Source organism: Pseudophryne corroboree, chromosome 10 (genome assembly GCF_028390025.1).
Source record: "Pseudophryne corroboree isolate aPseCor3 chromosome 10, aPseCor3.hap2, whole genome shotgun sequence".
NCBI classification, from domain to species: domain Eukaryota; kingdom Metazoa; phylum Chordata; class Amphibia; order Anura; family Myobatrachidae; genus Pseudophryne; species Pseudophryne corroboree.
Genome location: NC_086453.1, coordinates 363,672,812 through 363,697,858, shown reverse-complemented (window position 1 = coordinate 363,697,858; position 25,047 = coordinate 363,672,812).

The following is a 25,047-nucleotide window of genomic DNA, read 5'->3' as shown; positions in this document are numbered from 1 at the left end:
CCCCATTTTACACAGTACGCAGGCAGGTATCCCCATTTACACAGTGCGGCAGGTATCCCCATTTACACAGTGCGGCAGGTGCCCCCATTTTACACAGTGCGGCAGGTATCCCCATTTACACAGTGCGGCAGGTGCCCCCATTTTACACAGTGCGGCAGGTGTCCCCATTTTACACAGTGCGGCAGGTATCCCCATTTTACACAGTGCGGCAGGTATCCCCATTTTACACAGTGCGGCAGGTGCCCCCATTTTACACAGTGCGGCAGGTATCCCCATTTACACAGTGCGGCAGGTGCCCCCATTTTACACAGTGCGGCAGGTATCCCCATTTTACACAGTGCGGCAGGTGTCAAGTGGGGGGAGGGAGGGAGAGAGAGAATAGTATACTTACAACTTGCCGCTCTTCGGGTCCCGCGCGCCGGCCGCCTCCTCTGTCGATGGTTATCTCCAGTCCTCCTCTCCTCCCTCTCTCTTCCCCCGAGCGCTCCTGCTCGGGGGGCGGGGCTTCGCGAAATGACGCGTTTGCGTCATGACGTCACGACGCAAACGCGTCATTCCGCGAAGCCCCGCCCCCCGAGCAGGAGCGCTCGGGGGATGAGAGAGGGAGGAGAGGAGTAGTCACAAAGTGCCGCGGCGGGCGCCCCGTGCGGTTGCACGGCTCGCCCGCCGCTAGAAACGGCACTGGCCACTTGGTGTTCTCCCCACCCCCTTCCCTCTCCCTTTATCTCATATGTATCCCTGTGTCACAGATGATATCTCCAATATTGAGGTCAATTATGCATTGAGGGGCAGATGTATTAACCTGGAGAAGGCATAAGGAAGTGATAAACCAGTGATATGTGCAAGGTGATAGACGCACCAGCCAATCAGATCCAATATGTAAATTAACAGTTAGGATCTGATTGGCTGGTGCCTTTATCACCTTGCACATATCACTGGTTTATCACTTCCTTATGCCTTCTCCAGGTTAATACATCTGCCCCTGAGTAACCTATCCCCTGATATAACTAATGCAATGATGGTATGGCCCTACGTATAGGTAGCTGGAATGTGGGAGGACTTAACTCCCCTAAGAAGCGCAAGTGTGTTCTCATGTATCTCAAAAAGTTGTGTTTAGAGACATTACAAAAACACACAGAAAAAGAAAAGCCGTTTTCTGGGTGCACTGAGAACTTTACAATTAGAAATAAGGTTTAAAGATAAAACATATTTTATTATAATCCTTTCAAATTTACATCAATATGAAATAATTAAAATGCAGAAGATCAGGTAAGTGAAGAAGTATTGAAAAAGTGATAGTAAAATATTTTTTTCTCATCAGAGACTGCCGTTGCTATGTTCAATAAAGCCCTAATAGCCCCCACTGCTGTTTCAAAGCTTACAGTATATAGGTGGGATACTTGTTTTAGGGTATTATCATTCAATATTGATCAGAGATTCCCACCTTACTGTTATAGGGAGTATCTACAATCACATCCACTGTATGATTATTTTCTCATCAACCTAGATTATCATGGATATGATCTTCCTCCTTTAAATACAGCTTTGTTCATAAATACATGTATCCATTTTGTAACATATCTTTTCTCATGTAATACATACAGTGTGTATGTCTCTGAATTAACGCTGTTGTACTGATACTGTTTCCAGAATCACCACTATTATATGAAGTGAAATTCGCTGTATATATTCTTTTCAAAGAATATGATTCATCTGAGCTGTTATGTTTCTCTTTACTGAAATAAAACTTTATTATGAACACTTGTGTCTATTTTGTAACATTTCTCTTCACATGTAATAAATACACTGTGTGTCTGTCTCAGTTAATACCATTGTGCTAGTGCTCTTCCTAAGGTCACCTCCTTCCTTCCTAAATAATGGCTCCTATGATGTTTATATATGATGTAGAGTGCAATATATATCTCCGCAGATTATTTGTAGGCATATATAAATAGCCAAATCTCCAACATTAATGGATAATTGCACTTCCATACACCAAACTTCTTAAGATTTAAGGAATTAACACTCTCCTCTTATACTTAATGTTAGTTGTAATGTACTGCTACATGTATTCTTTCCGTATCATGCAGTTATTACCAACTCAACATTAATAGTATATCGAGCCCCTTAGTCAAGGTCACAATAAATGAATCTGTATTGGGCAGTAAATAATGGCTCAGCATTAATGGTATATCAGGACCTTTAATCAGGTTCACAATAACTAAATTTATAGTGGGCAGTTATAAAACTGAAGTGTCCACTAATTCACACATATGTATTTTTTCCGGTGTGTTTATAACAGGTAAATATATCTATATCTTTCCATTCACACTTCATGTATAGTGCTAATGAGTGTGGTCTATATCTATGCAGCGGCTTCTACTGCCCGCTGCACACTGCCGGCTGATCCTATCTTTAAGCGTGCTGCTCGAGGCCTCCCCCGGCACTACCACTGCGTGAGGATGGTGATGTTACTAGCGCTCTCACCGCCCACGCCTCTACACAGCCGTGCTCCAGATAGCCGCCGTGTGAGGATATAGATCTTACTGGCGCTCTCACCACCCACGTCCTCACACAGCGACTCCAAGCCTGGGCCCGCGGTTTCATGATACAATGTATATTTAAGACATAAATTACTCCTATACCACTGGACTATATCGGCAGTTTAACAGTTCAGTAATATTACAGCATTGTTTCATATACAGTGGTATACATAGCAAACGGCAGTCTCTGTAAAAACGGCAACGCATGTTTCACAGAGGCTGCTTCGTCAGGGCATCAACCTGATTGTCCTGATTGACAGGTTTATATACCCCTACCTCTGTTTCTATTGGTCATCAGACATTCCCATCTACCATATATACAGGGATTAACAAAATTTGTAATTTATGTCTTTCCTATAATTTATGCATTATCCTTGTTACTCATGAACATGAATTTATTTTCTTTTAATGTTTTTCATAAAATTTACAGTATTTGCAAGTAATAAATATACGCACATTCCCTTCTGAATATTATTTATATATAAGTGGTTACCAATTTTGTACTCAATTATTCCTGACAGTATGTTTCTTATGTTATTATGTATATCATTATAAGGTAATAAATATGTATACTCTTATAGATACCCAATATACCCTGCCACGTTTTCTCAATAATTCATATTATAAAGAAATTATATTATGGACATATCAATTTATTCTCTAGGCGGAGGTAGATAAGGGGGATGATCATTCTTATTATTAGGACATTCTAATGATTACTATAGATTTCTCTTAGAAGTGGAGTGGTAGGGTTAGTTTTAAACTTTTAATGTGCATTATCATATCCCCTAATCACCATATTTAGTGAGTAATTGTAAGTGTTATATAATCCACATGATGATTATATCAAACGATACCTTTATTTTCCTTATCCATAAGGAATGAAATTGTGATATGTTACCCGTGTAAATAATTATTTAATTTCCTATATTCAGTCAGCAGTGATTCCATGTGATACTATTAGTATTGTGTATAGTATAATTAATTATATACTTATGTTATTGATTCCCCCTCTTTCATATATAGTTAGTGTTCTAAGTGCTCATCTTGAAAAAAGTGTGTTACCACTAAAAATTTTTGATAAAACATTGTGCCACTGAAATTCAATAACAACCATATCGTGATACTCAACCGTGCTCCCTATTCATCCCTACCTTCTATATGACTTCATAATGATCTAAATATATTTTTGGTTATAGATGTTTGTCTTACCTCTCTCAGTCTAAATCATTTTTCTCCTTACTGTGCTACCATCTTTCTTCTCCTCTTCTCACTCACCTAAACTTTGTTTGTGTAATATAATTTCTTCTCTATTTTCCTCTTTCTTTTCTTCCCCTTAACCTATTTCTTCCAGATTCCTCAGGTAAGTATATCCTGGGTCAGTGTATATTGAGTAGGTATTTTTTGGGTAAGTATAGATTTCTAGGTAAATACACTTTCTCTGACTGTTTGTCCCTCATCCCTAACATATTCACCTATAGATCCAGTTTTCCCCTTATTTAGCACATTTGTGTCACCTCCTCGGATTCCCAGCTGTATTTTTTCCCAGACCTCTTATTCTTAGACTGTCTGGGTTACCACCATGTTTTCTGAGAAAATGTCTAGCTACTGTACACTTGTGAGGTTCTTAAACCTCATCTGATCTTGTGCAGCGTTCTTAATATTCCTGATATGTTCAACCAGTCTCATCCTGAGTTGTCTACTCGTGAGCCCCACATGTTTATTATTATTATTATTATCACCAGTTATTTATATAGCGCACACATATTCCGCAGCGCTTTACAGAGAATATTTGGCCATTCACATCAGTCCCTGCCCCAGTGGAGCTTACATTCTATATTCCCTACCACATGTACACACACACACACACACACATTCACGCTAGGGTTCATTTTGTAGGGAGCCAATTAACCTACCAGTATATTTTTGGATTGTGGGAGGAAACCGGAGTACCCGGAGGAAACCAACGCAAGTACGGGGAGAATATACAAACTCCACACAGTTAGAGCCATGGTGGGAATCAAACCCATGACCTCAGTGCTGTGAGGCAGTAATGCTAACCATTACACCATCCGTACTGTTTATGTCCGCATCCACAGTTTAGACAGTATATGACCCCTATGGTCTTACTGTTTATGAATTTTATTATGGGGTGTATTTTACCATATCTGTCTTCCACTTGTTCTGTTTGTTCCACATATTTACATGTTTTGTAGTTACCACATTGAAAACATCCTCCTATACCATCTTCCTTTCTCCTCTGATTTTTGAAATGGCTATGTACCAGTTTGTCTCTGAGATTGGGGGATTTTCTCCAGCTTGCATTTACCCTATCTCCTATTGTTTTAGCCATTTCTTTATCATTAGTCAGGATGTTCCAATGTTTCTGGAGGATCCTTCGTATGTCCTCCCATTCGTTGCAGTACGTTCCGATAAACCTTATTTTGGAGTCCACTTCTTTGGTCTTCACTTTAGGGGTAATAAGGGAGCTTCTGTTCTCATTTGCTGCCACTCTAAATCCCTTCTTAATCACGTTTTTACTGTACACCCTCTGTTCTAATCTCTTCCCCAATTCTTGGGCTCTCAATTTAAATTTATCCTCTTTGGAGCAGTTTCTGTGCATCTGCAGAAATTTTCCCTTAGGAACAACCTTTATTGTAGCTGGTAGATGTGAACTTTCTGCATGCAGTATACTATTGCTGGCTGTCTCTTTTCTGAACATATCAGTGGATAATTTTCCATCCTCGTCAATTTCTATACTGAGATCCAGAAATGAAATTCTCTTCTGGCTCATCTCCATGGTCAGCCTCAGATTTAGAGAGTTCTTGTTCAGTTTTTCTAAAAATTCTTCCAATAATCCGACTTCTCCCTCCGAAATGATTAATATGTCATCTACATATCTCACCCAATTTAACACATGGGCCAGTATTTACTAAAAATCCGAGTTTTGCCGATTTGTGTTTTTTTTTCTAAGTCCCAATCCGGGAATTCACTAAGCAGAAAACTCGGCAGTGTCTGGTCTATTTGTAATGGTTTGATTGGCAAAGTTCTGAAATACGAATGAATAGACCATCGGTCAAACGCAGCTGTTATTTCATACAATACAGGTATTCACTATTCATTCGTATTTGGGTGTTAGTCTCTGAGTGCTTAAGTGCGGGTCTATTTTTTTTTCGAATCGTTAAAAAAAGCAGGAAAAAAATAGACCTGCTTTTTCCAGTCGAGTTTGGATAACCATGCACGGATCAGTGAGATCTGTGCATGGTTATCTATGGCAAAGGGTGTATTTAGTGTCAAAAGTGAAAAAAATTGCGTGGGGTCCCCCCTCCTAAGCACAACCAGCCACGGGCTCTTTGAGCCGGTCCTGGTTGACAAAATATGGGGAAAAAAATTACAGGGGTTCCCCCATATTTGATCAACCAGCACCGGGCTCTGCGCCTGGTCCTGGTTCCAAAAATACAGGGGACAAAAAGCGTAGGGGTCCCCCGTATTTTTAAAACCAGCACCAGTCTCCACTATCCAGTTACATAATGCCACAGCCGGGGGACACTTTTATAGTGGTCCCTGCGGCCCTGGCATTACATACCCAACTAGTCACTCCTGGCCGGGGTACCCTGGAGGAGTGGTAACCCCTTAAATCAAGGGGTCCCCCCTCCAGCCACCCAAGGGCCAGGGGTGAAGCCCGAGGCTGTCCCCCCCATCCAAGGGCGGCGGATGGGGGGCTGATAGCCAAGTTTAAAAAAATTGAATATTGGTTTTAGTAGCAGTACTACAAGTCCCAGCAAGCCTCCCCTGCAAGCTGGTACTTGGAGAACCACAAGTACCAGCATGCGGTGGAAAACCTTGGCCGCTGGTACCTGTAGTGCTACTACTAAAAAAATACCCCAAAAAAACAGGACACACACACCGTGAAAGTATAAGTTTATTACATACATGCACACCTCCATACATACATACTTACCTATGTTCACATGAGGCTCGGTCCTCTTCTCCATGTAGAATCCTCGGGGTACCTGTGAAAAAAATTATACTCACATAATCCAGTGTAGATTCTGTCCTTTGTATAATCCACGTACTTGGCAAAACAAAAAAACGGAAACCCGACCACGCACTGAAAGGGGTCCCATGTTTACACATGGGACCCCTTTCCCCGACTGCCAGGACCCCCCTGACTCCTGTCAAAGAGGGTCCCTTCAGCCAATCAGGGAGCACCACACCGTGGCACTCTACTGATTCGCTGTGTGCTCCTGTAATGTCTGTGAGGCAGCACACGGCAGAGATACAATGTAGCGCCTATGCGCTCCATTGTAGCCAATGGTGGGAACTTTGCGGTCAGCGTTTGACCGAAAGTAACCTCACCGCTGACCGCAAAGTTCCCACCATTTGCTACAATGGAGCGCATAGGCGCTACATTGTATCTCTGCCGTGTGCTGCCTCACAGACACTACAGGAGCACACAGCCAATCAGGAGAGTGCCACGACGTGGCACTCCCTGATTGGCTGAAGGGACCCTCTTTGACAGGAGTCAGGGGGGGTCCTGGCAGTCAGGGAAAGGAGTCCCATGTGTAAACATGGGACCCCTTTCAGTGCATGGTCGGGTTTCCGTTTTTTTGTTTTGCCAAGTACGTGGATTATACAAAGGACAGAATCTATACTGGATTATGTGAGTATAATTTTTTTCACAGGTCCCCCAAGGATTCTACATGGAGAAGAGGACCGAGCCTCGTGGGAACATAGGTAAGTATGTATGTATGGAGGTGTGCATGTATGTATTAAACTTATACTTTCACGGTGCGTGTGTCCTGTTTTTTGGGGGTATCTTTTTAGTAGTAGTACTACAGGTACCAGCGGCCCAGGTTTTCCACCGCATGCTGGTACTTGTGGTTCTCCAAGTACCATCTTGCAGGGGAGGCTTGCTGGGACTTGTATTACTGCTACTAAAACCAATATTCAAATTTTTTACACTTGGCTATCAGCCCCCCATCCGCCGCCCTTGGATGGGGCGGACAGCCTCGGGCTTCACCCCTGGCCCTTGGGTGGCTAGAGGGGGCGACCCCTTGATTTAAGAGGTTCACACTCCTCCAGGGTACCCCGGCCAGGGGTGACTAGTTGGGTATGTAATGCCAGGGCCGCAGGGACCACTTTAAAAGTGTCCCCCGGCTGTGGCATTATGTACCTGGCTAGTGGAGCCCGGTGCTGGTTTTAAAAATACAGGGGATCCCTACGCTTTATGTCCCCCGTATTTTTGGAACCAGGACCAGGCGCAGAGCCCGGTGCTGGTTGATGAAATATGGGGGAACCCCTGTCATTTTTTCCCCCATATTTTGTCAACCAGGACCGGCTCAAAGAGCCCGTGGCTGGTTGTGCTTAGGAGGGGGTGCCCCGCGCATTTTTTTCAGAATTTTAAAGACTTTGGGGTAAATTTACTAAGGTGGGAGTTTTTTAGAACTGGTGATGTTGCCCATAGCAACCAATCAGATTCTACTTAACATTTGTCTAGCTGCTTCTAGAAGATAATAGATACAATCTGATTGGTTGCTATGGGCAACATCACCAGTTCTAAAAATCTCCCACCTTAGTAAATTTACCCCATTAAACACCTTTTTAAGGTACACAATTAATCCCTGCACGGATCTCACAGATCCGGCCGGGATTCCTTGTGTTTTGTCAGGCAGTGTTTTACTTATCACTCCCGTAAAACACTGCCTGACATTAGAAATCACATCGACATCGGAAAATACGAATTGTGAAAAGTCAGCAGCTTAGTGACTGACCGTATCAGGATTCAAAAAGTTGCAGAAAAATGCACCCGATACCATTCGAGATCAAACATCCTTCAAAACGGCAAAAACACGAATCATTGTAAATATACCCCAAGACCTGTGTATTGATCATTATCCGGCAAGAAGACATATTTCTTTTCCCACCACCCAAGGTACAGATTTGCGTATATTGGCACACAATTACTCCCCATCGCTGTACCTCGGGTCTGCAGGTAGAATCTCTCATTGAAAACAAAATAGTTTTTTGTGAGAATTAACCTTAACAGGTTGACAATAAAGTCGTCAAAAGCGTCCTTTCCTTTCATCTTTAGAAAGTATTCCGCTGCATGTATTCCTTTCTCATGGTCTATGCTCGTGTAAAGAGATTTGACATCACACGTGCATAGCCATGTCTCAGGAGTAACTACTACATTTTCAAGTTTCTTAAGGATATCCATTGTATTCCTAGTATAGGAAGGTAATTCCATAACAAAACCCCTCAGATGTTTGTCTACAAACATACTCGCCTTTTCGGTAAGTCATCCAATTCCTGAGACTATAGATCTCCCTGGTGGTATTGTCAAGTTTTTGTGGACTTTGGGGAGTGCATAAAACGTTGGTATTTTCGGATTAGTTACTTCCAGGAATTCTTTCTCTGTTTTATTAATAATTCCTATGCGAAATTGTCCTTCCACTAGATTTTGATATTGTTTCAAAAAATTAGCCATAGGGTTGAAGATCAATTTTTGTTAGCACTCCTGATTATTAAGTTGTTTCATGACCTCTTCTAGATACATTTCTTTCTTCCAAAGGACTACATTTCCCCCTTTGTCCAAGGGGTTAATTTCAATTTCATTCCAATTTTGGATCTCTTTTAAGGCTTCATTCTCATTTATCGTAGGATTGTATCTATTGAGAGCATTTCTACCACAGTATAATCTATCCAAATCCTTGGATACCAAATCCAGATAGATTTTGGCTTCTGGAAAAATTAGAAAATTTGGGAAGAAGGTTGATTTTTTTCTTAATGTTGTATCCCTAGGATTCTCAGAGTTTTCATCTTCAGTGGATAGTACTTCTAAAATTCTCAGGGCTTCGCTATCAGACTCATCCAATATTGAATTGTTGTATTCTTCATCTTTCCATGTTTCTTTTGATAGGAAGAATTTTTTAAGGAGTATCTTTCTCACAAAGAGATAAAGGTCCTTTTCAACTCCAAATCGATTCATGGGTTGTGTTGGGGAAAATGTCAAGCCCCTAGAGAGGACATTAATATGACACTCATTCAATTCTCTTTCTAAAATATTGACTATCTTCAACGTGTCCTGTTCTTTTATTTCCTGTGCATGTAATGTTTCTTTCGGGATTTTGTCCCCAATCTCCTCTCTCTCTCTTTCTTTGATTTTTTATTGTTGTGTCCTCTCCTCGTTCTCTTATAGGGTCTCTTTGGTCCATTTGGCCAACCCCTAAAAAATGATGGTGGTGATGTTGTCTCCTTCCTGAGTTCCTTCTATTCTCTGAGGAATTATCTGAAGATTCACCATCCGGTGTCTCTATTTCTGAACTCGAATTCCTCTCACTGGGTCTCTTATCTCCCCCTATATTTCTCTTTTTATTCCATCTAAATATGGTGTTATTGGAATAGTCATTCTTATCCCTCTGAAATTTTTGGTTGTTTCCTCTCTACAAGGTTCTTTTCAAAGCTTTCTATTTCCAATTTATGCTTCTGGTATACCTTTTGGAATGCTTCAAGGTTTTCATACTCTTTTAATTTAGTACTAATTTCTGTAATTTCTTCTGTACATTGTTTCATTCTTGCTTCATCATGCTTAATGAGTATATTTATGAGTTCATGTAAGCATCTTAACAATGCCTCTTCCCATTCCTTTTTAAGTAACTCTTCCAATTCAAATGCTGGGAAAACTTTGGGGCGCAATCCTCTTTTTTGTCTTTTTACTCTGCTGGTAACTTTCAAACATGGTTTTGTTCCAAAACACCTTTGTTTTATTAGCACATTTTTCAATGTCATAAGTTGAGTGGGCCAGTTCATTTGTGCACCTCCCCCAGCACCAATTTGTATTTCACCAAATATATTTCCCTTTTCTGCTGTCCATTTTTCTTGTCTGCTTAGAAGGTCCTGGCTTAGATTGAATGATACCATGTTTATTATTAGGTTAGAGAGAGCGTTATATAATAAAGTTATAATTTATTATTTTAATCTGTTTTAACAGCTATTATTGTAGTACTGTGCTGGGATATTGGAATGCTGGTATAGCAACAGCTGTGAATTGTACACAAGACATATAATATTCCTGCACCAGTATTAGAGCACTTTGGTAATAGACGTTCTCATTCCCTTGTATTCAGATTGTGTAATTTCCACATATTACTATCTTTAATTAGGGAGTGCTACCCTTGGCCTAGGGATACATAACAAAAACACACAGAAAAAGAAAGCTATTTTCTGGGTGCACTGAGAACTTTACAATTAGAAATAAGGTTTAAAGATAAAACATATCTTTCATTATAATCCTTTAAAATTTACAGCAATATGAAATAATTAAAATGTAGAAGATCAGGTAAGTGAAGAAGTATTGAAAAAGTGATAGTAAAGTATTTTTTTCTCATCAGAGACTGCCGTTGCTATGTTCAATAAAGCCCTAATAGCCCCCACTGCTGTTTCAAAGCTTATATAGGTGGCATTCTACTTGTTTTAGGGTATTATCATTCGATATTGATCAGAGATTCCCACCTTACTGTTATAGGGAGTTTCTACAATCACATCCACTGTATGATTATTTTCTCATCGACCTAGATTATCATGGATATGATCTTCCTCCTTAAACACAGCTGTGTTCATAAATACATGTATCCATTTTGTAACATATCTTTTCTCATGTAATACATACAGTGTGTATGTCTCTGAATTAACGCTGTTGTACTGATACTGTTTCCAGAGTCACGACTATTATATGAAGTGAAATTCACTGTATATATTCTTTTCAAAGAATATGATTCATCTGAGCTGTTATGTATCTCTTTACTGAAATAAAACTTTATTATGAACACTTGTGTCTATTTTTTAACATTTCTCTTCACATGTAATAAATTCACTGTGTGTGTGTCTCAGTTAATACCATTGTGCTGGTGCTCTACCTAAGGTCACCTCCTCAGTCAGGAGAGGAATAAACACCCCACGTATAGGTGTTGTGCGGCAGGGAGGTTATACAGATAGAGCTTGCAATATATAGATCAGCATCTATTTGCGGGAATAATGGAGAAAAGAGCTTTGTCTTACGAAAATAATGCAGGCTTCTCGACAGGATGTGACATATGTGGGAGGAGAGAGATGCCTCTCCGGCTTTTGAGCACCTGCCACGGAGGTATCCCTGTTGGGAAAGTGAATGGAATACACAGCATTGTGTTTGGGAGCTGCTGGTGAGATAACTCCTCAAGCTAAAATTAATAAGAGCAGCCAGAGCATTATAATAGTGGTAGAAATGTCTCTCAATAACCCCTACAGCCAGAAATAAAAGTAAAAACAGGGCTGCACTACTTCCTGGATTGGAGACATGTAGTATGTGTGTGCTGCCCTTATTCAAGATGGCTCCTCCAGCCTTCAATACAAGGCTTCAGTGGCCAAAGTACCTGGAGCCCGCAAGATATGGGCTGATGCATTGGTGGAAGCGGTGAGTGCCTCCATGTCCGTGGAGACAGCTTGCAACCGGAGGGGAGAGGGTAAGCATGGGTACGCACTTGTCTCTGGTCCCAGACTTTCAGTAATGCCTATAATGTCATATTGTTTGCTTGCTGCAAGGATTTCTAGTTCCAATTTTTGCCTGTAAGGCTTCTAGCATTTACATACATACAATTGAGATAAGTACTTACCCTTGAGGTAGGAACATCACTCTCTTTATGCAGCAATAATGACCCATAATCGTCATTAGTTGGTGTTATACTAAAACCCTTATTAATACTAGAGATGAGCGCCTGAAATTTTTCGGGTTTTGTGTTTTGGTTTTGGGTTCGGTTCCGCGGCCGTGTTTTGGGTTCGAACGCGTTTTGGCAAAACCTCACCGAATTTTTTTTGTCGGATTCGGGTGTGTTTTGGATTCGGGTGTTTTTTTCAAAAAACACTAAAAAACAGCTTAAATCATAGAATTTGGGGGTCATTTTGATCCCAAAGTATTATTAACCTCAAAAACCATAATTTACACTCATTTTCAGTCTATTCTGAATACCTCACACCTCACAATATTATTTTTAGTCCTAAAATTTGCACCGAGGTCGCTGTGTGAGTAAGATAAGCGACCCTAGTGGCCGACACAAACACCGGGCCCATCTAGGAGTGGCACTGCAGTGTCACGCAGGATGTCCCTTCCAAAAAACCCTCCCCAAACAGCACATGACGCAAAGAAAAAAAGAGGCGCAATGAGGTAGCTGTGTGAGTAAGATTAGCGACCCTAGTGGCCGACACAAACACCGGGCCCATCTAGGAGTGGCACTGCAGTGTCACGCAGGATGTCCCTTCCAAAAAACCCTCCCCAAACAGCACATGACGCAAAGAAAAAAAGAGGCGCAATGAGGTAGCTGACTGTGTGAGTAAGATTAGCGACCCTAGTGGCCGTCACAAACACCGGGCCCATCTAGGAGTGGCACTGCAGTGTCACGCAGGATGTCCCTTCCAAAAAACCCTCCCCAATCAGCACATGATGCAAAGAAAAAGAAAAGAAAAAAGAGGTGCAAGATGGAATTGTCCTTGGGCCCTCCCACCCACCCTTATGTTGTATAAACAAAACAGGACATGCACACTTTAACCAACCCATCATTTCAGTGACAGGGTCTGCCACACGACTGTGACTGATATGACGGGTTGGTTTGGACCCCCCCCAAAAAAGAAGCAATTAATCTCTCCTTGCACAAACTGGCTCTACAGAGGCAAGATGTCCACCTCATCTTCACCCTCCGATATATCACCGTGTACATCCCCCTCCTCACAGATTATCAATTCGTCCCCACTGGAATCCACCATCTTAGCTCCCTGTGTACTTTGTGGAGGCAATTGCTGCTGGTCAATGTCTCCGCGGAGGAATTGATTATAATTCATTTTAATGAACATCATCTTCTCCACATTTTCTGGATGTAACCTCGTACGCCGATTGCTGACAAGGTGAGCGGCGGCACTAAACACTCTTTCGGAGTACACACTTGTGGGAGGGCAACTTAGGTAGAATAAAGCCAGTTTGTGCAAGGGCCTCCAAATTGCCTCTTTTTCCTGCCAGTATAAGTACGGACTGTGTGACGTGCCTACTTGGATGCGGTCACTCATATAATCCTCCACCATTCTATCAATGTTGAGAGAATCATATGCAGTGACAGTAGACGACATGTCCGTAATCGTTGTCAGGTCCTTCAGTCCGGACCAGATGTCAGCATCAGCAGTCGCTCCAGACTGCCCTGCATCACCGCCAGCGGGTGGGCTCGGAATTCTGAGCCTTTTCCTCGCACCCCCAGTTGCGGGAGAATGTGAAGGAGGAGATGTTGACAGGTCGCGTTCCGCTTGACTTGACAATTTTGTCACCAGCAGGTCTTTCAACCCCAGCAGACCTGTGTCTGCCGGAAAGAGAGATCCAAGGTAGGCTTTAAATCTAGGATCGAGCACGGTGGCCAAAATGTAGTGCTCTGATTTCAACAGATTGACCACCCGTGAATCCTTGTTAAGCGAATTAAGGGCTGCATCCACAAGTCCCACATGCCTAGCGGAATCGCTCCCTTTTAGCTCCTTCTTCAATGCCTCCAGCTTCTTCTGCAAAAGCCTGATGAGGGGAATGACCTGACTCAGGCTGGCAGTGTCTGAACTGACTTCACGTGTGGCAAGTTCAAAGGGCATCAGAACCTTGCACAACGTTGAAATCATTCTCCACTGCACTTGAGACAGGTGCATTCCACCTACTATATCGTGCTCAATTGTATAGGCTTGAATGGCCTTTTGCTGCTCCTCCAACCTCTGAAGCATAGAGAGGGTTGAATTCCACCTCGTTACCACTTCTTGCTTCAGATGATGGCAGGGCAGGTTCAGTAGTTTTTGGTGGTGCTCCAGTCTTCTGTACGTGGTGCCTGTACGCCGAAAGTGTCCCGCAATTTTTCTGGCCACCGACAGCATCTCTTGCACGCCCCTGTCGTTTTTTAAAAAATTCTGCACCACCAAATTCAAGGTATGTGCAAAACATGGGACGTGCTGGAATTTGCCCATATTTAATGCACACACAATATTGCTGGCGTTGTCCGATGCCACAAATCCACAGGAGAGTCCAATTGGGGTAAGCCATTCCGCGATGATCTTCCTCAGTTGCCGTAAGAGGTTTTCAGCTGTGTGCGTATTCTGGAAAGCGGTGATACAAAGCGTAGCCTGCCTAGGAAAGAGTTGGCGTTTGCGAGATGCTGCTACTGGTGCCGCCGCTGCTGTTCTTGCGGCGGGAGTCCATACATCTACCCAGTGGGCTGTCACAGTCATATAGTCCTGACCCTGCCCTGCTCCACTTGTCCACATGTCCGTGGTTAAGTGGACATTGGGTACAACTGCATTTTTTAGGACACTGGTGAGTCTTTTTCTGACGTCCGTGTACATTCTCGGTATCGCCTGCCTAGAGAAGTGGAACCTAGACGGTATTTGGTAACGGGGGCACACTGCCTCAATAAATTGTCGAGAGCCCTGTGAACTAACGGCGGATACCGGACGCACGTCTAACACCAACATAGTTGTCAAGGACTCAGTTATCCGCTTTGCAGTAGGATGACTGCTATGATATTTCATCTTCCTCGCAAAGGACTGTTGAACAGTCAATTGCTTACTGGAAGTAGTACAAGTGGGCTTACGACTTCCCCTCTGGGATGACCATCGACTCCCAGCGGCAACAACAGCAGCGCCAGCAGCAGTAGGCGTTACACGCAAGGATGCATCGGAGGAATCCCAGGCAGGAGAGGACTCGTCAGAATTGCCAGTGACATGGCCTGCAGGACTATTGGCATTCCTGGGGAAGGAGGAAATTGACACTGAGGGAGTTGGTGGGGTGGTTTGCGTGAGCTTGGTTACAAGAGGAAGGGATTTACTGGTCAGTGGACTGCTTCCGCTGTCACCCAAAGTTTTTGAACTTGTCACTGACTTATTATGAATGCGCTGCAGGTGACGTATAAGGGAGGATGTTCCGAGGTGGTTAACGTCCTTACCCCTACTTATTACAGCTTGACAAAGGGAACACACGGCTTGACACCTGTTGTCCGCATTTCTGGTGAAATACCTCCACACCGAAGAGCTGATTTTTTTGGTATTTTCACCTGGCATGTCAACGGCCATATTCCTCCCACGGACAACAGGTGTCTCCCCGGGTGCCTGACTTAAACAAACCACCTCACCATCAGAATCCTCCTGATCAATTTCCTCCCCAGCGCCAGCAACACCCATATCCTCCTCATCCTGGTGTACTTCAACACTGACATCTTCAATCTGACTATCAGGAACTGGACTGCGGGTGCTCCTTCCAGCACTTGCAGGGGGCGTGCAAATGGTGGAAGGCGCATGCTCTTCACGTCCAGTGTTGGGAAGGTCAGGCATCGCAACCGACACAATTGGACTCTCCTTGTGGATTTGGGATTTCAAAGAACGCACAGTTCTTTGCGGTGCTTTTGCCAGCTTGAGTCTTTTCAGTTTTCTAGCGAGAGGCTGAGTGCTTCCATCCTCATGTGAAGCTGAACCACTAGCCATGAACATAGGCCAGGGCCTCAGCCGTTCCTTGCCACTCCGTGTGGTAAATGGCATATTGGCAAGTTTACGCTTCTCCTCCGACAATTTTATTTTAGGTTTTGGAGTCCTTTTTTTACTGATATTTGGTGTTTTGGTTTTGACATGCTCTGTACTATGCCATTGGGCATCGGCCTTGGCAGACGACGTTGCTGGCATTTCATCGTCTCGGCCATGACTAGTGGCAGCAGCTTCAGCACGAGGTGGAAGTGGATCTTGATCTTTCCCTAATTTTGGAACCTCAACATTTTTGTTCTCCATATTTTAATAGGCACAACTAAAAGGCACCTCAGGTAAACAATGGAGATGGATGGATTGGATACTAGTATACAATTATGGACGGGCTGCCGAGTGCCGACACAGAGGTAGCCACAGCCGTGAACTACCGCACTGTACTGTGTCTGCTGCTAATATATAGACTGGTTGATAAAGAGATAGTATACTCGTAACTAGTATGTATGTATAAAGAAAGAAAAAAAAACCACGGTTAGGTGGTATATACAATTATGGACGGGCTGCCGAGTGCCGACACAGAGGTAGCCACAGCCGTGAACTACCGCACTGTACTGTGTCTGCTGCTAATATATAGACTGGTTGATAAAGAGATAGTATACTCGTAACTAGTATGTATGTATAAAGAAAGAAAAAAAAACCACGGTTAGGTGGTATATACAATTATGGACGGGCTGCCGAGTGCCGACACAGAGGTAGCCACAGCCGTGAACTACCGCACTGTACTGTGTCTGCTGCTAATATATAGACTGGTTGATAAAGAGATAGTATACTCGTAACTAGTATGTATGTATAAAGAAAGAAAAAAAAAACACGGTTAGGTGGTATATACAATTATGGACGGGCTGCCGAGTGCCGACACAGAGGTAGCCACAGCCGTGAACTACCGCACTGTACTGTGTCTGCTGCTAATATAGACTGGTTGATAAAGAGATAGTATACTACTACTAATATTATATATACTGGTGGTCAGGTCACTGGTCACTAGTCACACTGGCAGTGGCACTCCTGCAGCAAAAGTGTGCACTGTTTTAATATAATATTATGTACTCCTGGCTCCTGCTATAACCTATAACTGGCACTGCAGTAGTGCTCCCCAGTCTCCCCCACAATTATAAGCTGTGTGAGCTGAGCAGTCAGACAGATATATAATATATATAGATGATGCAGCACACTGGCCTGAGCCTGAGCAGTGCACACAGATATGGTATGTGACTGACTGAGTCACTGTGTGTATCGCTTTTTTCAGGCAGAGAACGGATTTATTAAATAAACTGCACTGTGTGTCTGGTGGTCACTCACTATATAATATATTATGTACTCCTGGCTCCTGCTATAACCTATAACTGGCACTGCAGTAGTGCTCCCCAGTCTCCCCCACAATTATAAGCTGTGTGAGCTGAGCAGTCAGACAGATATATATAATATTATATATAGATAATAGATGATGCAGCACACTGGCCTGAGCCTGAGCAGTGCACACAGATATGGTATGTGACTGAGTCACTGTGTGCTGTGTATCGCTTTTTTCAGGCAGAGAACGGATTATAAATAAAACTGGTGGTCACTATCAGCAAAACTCTGCACTGTACTGAGTACTCCTAATGCTCCCCAAAATTAGTAAATCAAGTGTCTCTCTAATCTATTCTAAACGGAGAGGACGCCAGCCACGTCCTCTCCCTATCAATCTCAATGCACGTGTGAAAATGGCGGCGACGCGCGGCTCCTTATATAGAATCCGAGTCTCGCGATAGAATCCGAGCCTCGCGAGAATCCGACAGCGTCATGATGACGTTCGGGCGCGCTCGGGTTAACCGAGCAAGGCGGGAAGATCCGAGTCGCTCGGACCCGTGAAAAAAAACATGAAGTTCTGGCGGGTTCGGATTCAGAGAAACCGAACCCGCTCATCTCTAATTAATACCCATGTTAATATCCTTGGCATCCGCTCTTTCCCTCCCCCCTACTCCTCCCCCATTACGTTCACTAATGCCATCCCTGCTATTCTCACTGAATGACCTGTAATTTCTTGCTAAACCCTCCCCCCAGGCACCTAGTTTAAAATCTCTTCCAACCTTCTAACCATCATTCCCCCCAGCACCGATACCCACTCCTCATTCAGGTGGAAACCATCCCGACAAAAAAAGATGGCACCTGACTGAGAAGTCCGCCTAGTGTTCTAGGAACACAAACCGTTCTTTGCTGCTCCAATCCCTAAACCACACATTTACCTCCCTAATCTCCCTCTGTCTCCATGGGCTAGCACATGGCATGGGTAATAATTTGGAGAATATTACCTCAGATGTCCTTGCCTTAAGTTTCTTGCCTAAGTCCTTATAGTCTTTCTTAAGGACATCCCACCTTCCACTAACTTTGTCGTTGGTGCCAACGTGCACCAAAACTGCTGGTTCATTCCCGGCCCCTCCCAACAATCTATCTACCCGGTCTGCGATGTGCCGCACCCAAGCACCCGGGAGACAACAGACTGTATGACGATTATGGTCCGGGTAGCAGAGTGCCCCATTTGTCTTTCTAATAATGGAATCCCCTACCACCACAATCTGACTAGGTAGCTCAAAATATTTTATCCCAACTGTGCCAGATGGACCAGATGGGTTGCTAGAGGGAACAGTCTCCTCCGGCACCATCATTTCCTCACTATCATTTATCCGCAGTCAGTGCACACTGGGCGTTCGCAGCTGATGAGTAAGACCTGACCTGTGCAGGATTTGCAAACGTTCAGCTCGTGCTTGCCGTGCCTCATGTGCTAGTGATTATTAGCAAATCAAACAACTGCATCCAATGCAATCACCTATTCTGCTCATTTCACCTCTACCTCTCAGAAATGGTATGTAGTCCCTGCATATATGTTCAAAGCACAATCTATACATGTTTTTTGTAAAATAATACATAACACACAACTGTTTTTTGATGACCCTCTTTCAGTGTTCACATTGTTTTGTGATGACACATAGCTTTCATTTGACTATCACACTGCATAGTACAGTACATCCAAAATACAATATTTTTATTTTGATATGCCACATACAAGTCATTTTTTTGGCAGGATCAATTTGTTGTGTGTATCATCTAACAACATTCACACCATAATGATCCTTTACCGTAAACATATTATTCCTTTCTCCTGGAACACACATGGATATCAATGGCTCTGTGGCTGGCTGTTTTCCAAGTTAACATTTTAGCTGGTTTAAATCTGACACAGAACCTGTGTAATCCATCAGCATCCCAGATAAAGATTATGGTGTCCCTACTTTACTTAGATCTGTAATACTGCTTCAGTATTCAACCCTCGGTTGTTGCCCTTACCAACCAATCACATTCTACTTGGCTTTCATCTACCATCCTAACCTTCAAAATATATGAAATGTGTTTGGTTGCTATGGACAACATCACAAATTAACTAGAACATACGTCTTAGTTTTTTTTATTTATTATTTTTACTTTTTTCAGGTAACCCATCAAAATACTGTAAATCATTTTTTTTTTTTTCGGATTGTAAATACAAACATTCCCATGCCTCACTATAATAAGTTTACACATGACACATTTTTTTTTTGGTAGGATTTTATTTGTAACTCTGAAAAGACATTTTGCATAAATCACACAAATGAAAAAGGATGAGGAAGATTCAGTCAAATTTAGGTAGTTTCAGAGACCAATACTCAAACAAAAGAAACCACACCACAAAATGAAGAGGAAGTGTCGCCAAGTTCTCAGGGTAACGCATCACAGGCAGGGAAAGAAAAGAGAATATGGCAAACCACATTATGCTAGAGGGAGTTGGACATTCTGGTTCCACACAACATTTTCAGACATTTTTTATAAGCTAACATGGATGCCGGGTGCAAGGACCACATCTGGAGAGAAATCACCTTTTTCTCCTTTTTTTAACTGGATTTTGGGGTTGGTCCACCTGTGGTCTGCGTAATGATCTTCGAGGGGCCTGTCCAGTGTGCTCTTGTTCCTGGCCAGGACTAGGGGATGGGCCTGGTGTTGGAGACTCCCTGACACTCTGAGCAAGGAGTTCGGCGATGGTGTGTATGCCTTCTCTAATACTTGCAGAGATGTCACACATGCCTTGCTGCACATTTGAGGCCAGTGGATGGACCGTGGAGGTGAGGTCCTGGACTGAGGTAGACAGCTTTCGGACCTACCGGAGCATCTGGTCATGGAAGTTGGTGTTGATTTTACCATGGTTCACAATCTTAACCACAAGCTCCGGGATAGCAGGTTGGGCCAGTGTGGCAGTTGGTGGCTGTGATGGTGCTGTTTCATACCCCACACTGGATCTGTCACTCAATCCCCCTTCCTCAGCCTCAGTGAGCTGCCTCTCCTGTGCTGTTAAAGGAAAAGGAGAATAAACCAAATTAAAACAATACTAAAATAATTTCCACCCATTTGTCTTTTATAAAAAAAAAAACAAAGTTTAAAGAGCCAGACACATATAAATCAATTTACCTTGCAAGGCATGTGGACTGACAATGGCAGGTGTGTCGGTGTCCATTTCTGACACACCTGCCACCTCCTCATAAGACACACACACCAGCGCCTGCTTCTCCAACTCAGTGTATTCTAGAGTGTCAGGGAGTGGCCCTCTACCTGTTGCCTCGAAGCACCCCAGTTAGCAGATTTGTATTGCTTGTGTCTGGATTTAAAGTCAGCCCAACTGCATATGGTTTTTTTTTTGGAGGCAATGAGAAGAATAAATTTAATAAAAAAGTGTCAGTTTTTAGTTTGGACTTTAACTTGTACACATACAGTACATAGCATACTATAAATTAGTTTTTCCATTTGTCTCATTAATGTATGTTTCGTTACATAGCACACAATGGGGGAATTTCAAATGTTTGTAATGTCTGTTGGGTGTGTGTTTTTTGCTGTCTATTACATACAGTAGGAACAAACAGACACCCAAATGAATTTTCAAACAAATGTATATCCCCAAAGAGTAAGCTGTTCATTGAAGCAGTACCTATGTAATAGTGTTGGTTGCTATAGACAACATCACATAAAAAAGCATCTCTCTGAATGCAGACAATGGTGTGTTTGAGTGTGGCTCAGTATGAACTTGCCACCTCCTGACTTCTTGTGGCATGTGGACAATTGGCCCAACTGCATTAACGGCATCGGTTATCTCCCTCCAGATTCGGTCCCTGGTTCCTGCACCCATATTTTTGCTGCCAAAATTAATTTTTTATATGGATTGTGGTACCAAAATTGCCAACTCCCTCTTAGTAAAAGGTGGTTGTCATCTTCTCTTCTGTTTCCCTGCCTGCGGTGCAGTAGCCGGGGAACTACAGTATTTTCTGCTTCCTCTTCACTGAGTGGTGCGGTTTCTTGAGTTTGGTTCCATGGCCCAGTAACTCCCTCACTTGGACCTACATCTTCCTCAGCCTGTGAACGGACACAAGTGTATTGTTGGGTTTGTTCTCCTGTAGATGGGATCAAATCTGTACTGGGTTCTTCGTCTGGCTCCTCAAACGCTCTTTCCTGCTCTGCTACCAATTGATTGAGCCTAGCTACTACCTGCTGCTGTGTCCTAATGAGGGCCTCACACTCCTCTCTGGCTTTCCTATATTCAGCAGCAATTTGTATTTGACGCTCCATGATGATTGCCGGTGTGTTTCTGTGCCTCTTCCTTTTTATACCCGCATATTTTTTTCCCCTTCACATCTGATGCATACGCAATTTGATTGTGTACTCTATAAAAAGGCCTACCCAGTCTGTGGGTGCATGTAGGCGTTGGTTGGTATGAAGCAATATTGGCGTTGTTGTGTTTGCATTGGAAGGTGTTGAGCTTAAGGTAAGAGCTTTTACATTTTTATTTTGAGTCTGTACATGCGTTCCTAAACATAAGTAGAAACATGCAATGGATGTATCATGTATGGTTGAAAGATGCTGTGCGTTTTTGTGTAGGTATTTTCACCCACGGAAAAAAAACGCACAGCGTCATGCATAGATGTGATAGTTCATCATTGTTTGTGTTTGTATTGTAGCTTACTCTTAATTAGATGCTAAACTTATTGTTTTGTGCTTTTAGATAATTTTGTGGCCTTTTGCCTGTGGCCATTTTCTGATATATCTGCGGATACATTTCTGCTTGTTCACAGGTGTGTTATTGTACTGGGTGTATGTGTGTGGTTCTTATGTGTCTTCTTTTGCCTTTTCATTTCTTCTGAAGGAAGCATCTTTTGTGTTCAGTTTTTTGGCAAAGAAGCCCCTTTTAAGTTTGTGGCCTTTTGCCTGTGGCCTTTTTCTGATATATCTGCGGGTAAGTATCTGCTTGTTCACACTTCTTGTTTTGGGTTTGTTAGGTTTGATGTTAAGTTTCTGCATGCTACTTGTGGTGTTATATGTTTTTAAAGTAAGAATGTTGCGTAATCATCCACCAATTAATTTCTAACTTTTCTTACTCCTTGTGTTCCCAAAGTAACTATGGATTTCCCCATTGCTGTAAGTGTTTTTTTTTTTTCCTTGGAATTATTAAAGCATTGGTATTATACAGTTTTGTTACTTTGTTTTTACATTCTGTTAACTCTTTGCTCTCAGATGGTTGCTGCTGCATACGTCAATGCTTTATCTGGCCAACCCCAACCTGCCCCTCATCCTCGAAGGCCATGGAGGTGTGCAAGGCTTAGAATCTTCCGTACCCATGTCTTCCTTTTTGGTATACCAGATGCTGAGGTGGTTCGCCACTATAGGCTTCCCCCTCATGTCATACTAGAAACTCTTTCAATAATAGAGAGTGATCTAGAGAGTGCAACTCGGCATCCGAAATCAATTCCACCACTGACACAATTCCTTGCTGTGTTACATTTCTGTGCCTCAGGGTCCTACCAGCATATAGTTGGTGTGCTAGTTGGCATATCACAGGCTGCTTTTTCGAGGATCCTGAGTCGCATCATTTCTGCTTTCCTGAAAAGGACTAAGCAGTTTATTTCTATGCCATTGGATGTGGGGTCCTTAGCTGCAGTGAAGTGGCAATTCTGTGAAGGGGTGAGTCACTTCCCACAGGTTATTGGGGTAGTGGATGGGACACATGTTCCACTTGTGGCACCAACACGGAATGAAGAAATCTTTAGGAACAGAAAACTGTTTCTCTCTCTGAATGTGATGGTTGTTTGTGGCCCATCCCTCCAGATCCTTTCCCTGAATGCCCGGTACCCAGAAAGTGCCCATGATTCTCACGTGGTTTGACAATCAGGGATATAGCAAAGATTAAGGACGTTGGAAGGGCAAGACGTGTGGATATTGGGTGAGTTTGATCTCCATCATGTGGTCAAGGTTAAGCTACGTTGTTTATCACTTGTTAGGAATTATGAAGTCATATTGTATTTTGGTTTTGCAGGAGATCGTAGATACCTTTGCACCCCCTGGCTCATGACTCCTTACAGGAGACCAACACTAGGACCATAAATGGAATTTCATTCCATGCTTACAGCCACTAGGCAGCTGGTGGAGCGGACAATTGGCGTCCTCAAAGGACGCTTCCGTGTGCTCCACTGCACTGGTGGTGACCTCATGTATTCGCCGGAAATGGTTAGTAAAATTGTGGTCTTGTGTGCAATCCTACACAATATTGCTGTAAGGAGGCATGTTGACCTACCAAATAATGAGGTATTGGCCCCAGAGGATAAGGAGCCAGGGGTTGGCCAGACATGGAGATAGGGGTCAGACGCCCATCGGGGACATGTACTTAGAGCCAGAATAATCCAACAATACTTCAGGTATGTTTTTTTTTTTTTAACGGAATCAAATTATTTACAGGTCGATGTAATCAGATACTTCACCCAGGTATAACATAGGTTGTTACTGATTACAAACTAAAAATTCCTTTTGGTAAATGTAAAACTAATTTGCATGTATGTGTTTCATTGTACATAGAAACCAAATTTATTAGCTTGTGTTGGGAATACTTGTGAATAAGATGTAGAGGGCATTTGTGAAAGCAGCAAAATAGTGCTTGTACACCAATATTGTTTTGTTGACTTTGGTTTAAAATATCTGCCTGGTGTTTCCAAAAAACAAGAAAAACACTTCAAATCTCCAAAAACAAACTGGAATAAATTGTTTTGTTTTTTTAAAAAGGGGTATCCTGGAAGCATCATATCAAAACACGCTCATCCAAAAACCCTAGCTGAGTAAAGTCCTGCAGAAGTAGGTAAGTTTCTAGGTGCTGCGCAATTATTAGCATACATACGCCCTTGCATATGCATTTGTGGCTGTGCGCTAGGATGTTCACCCAAATCAATATCAATAAAGTTCCATACTATTTGATAGCATCATAATTGATAGCCAATCAACAGTGAGCACACAGTATAAATATGAGCATTTGAGATCAATACGCCATTGGCACCATGCGATCTGCCGCATTTACTATGAGGGAACTAAGGCTCCTCACCGCGGTGATCGACTGCCGAGTAGGCCGCGCGGGACCATACGTCTCAAATGCAAGAAAGCGTGCAGCCTATGCGGAGGTTTGCCACAAACTGCAGGCGAGGGTCCGCACAAGGCAGACCATTTTGCAACTAGAGCGGCGGTGGTCGGACCTCCGCAGCTGACAGCTGGATCAATTGTGCCAGCAAATATTAGCCAGTTAGTGATGCACCGTGTAATGCATGTTTACATGTTTTAAATCTTTACAATGACTAATATTAGCATACAAATGTGTATGTGCTTTCGGCATGTAGATAGTTTGTGTATATGTTTAGAGGCATAGATGTTTGTAAGCCATGTACACTGCAGGGGGGGGGCAGATGTAACATGTGCAGAGAGAGTTAGATTTGGGTGGGTTGTGTTCAAACTGAAAACTAAATTACAGTGTAAAATAAAGCAGACAGTATTTACCCTGCACAGAAACCAAATAACCCACCCAACTCTACATCTCTCTACACATGTTATATCTGCCCAC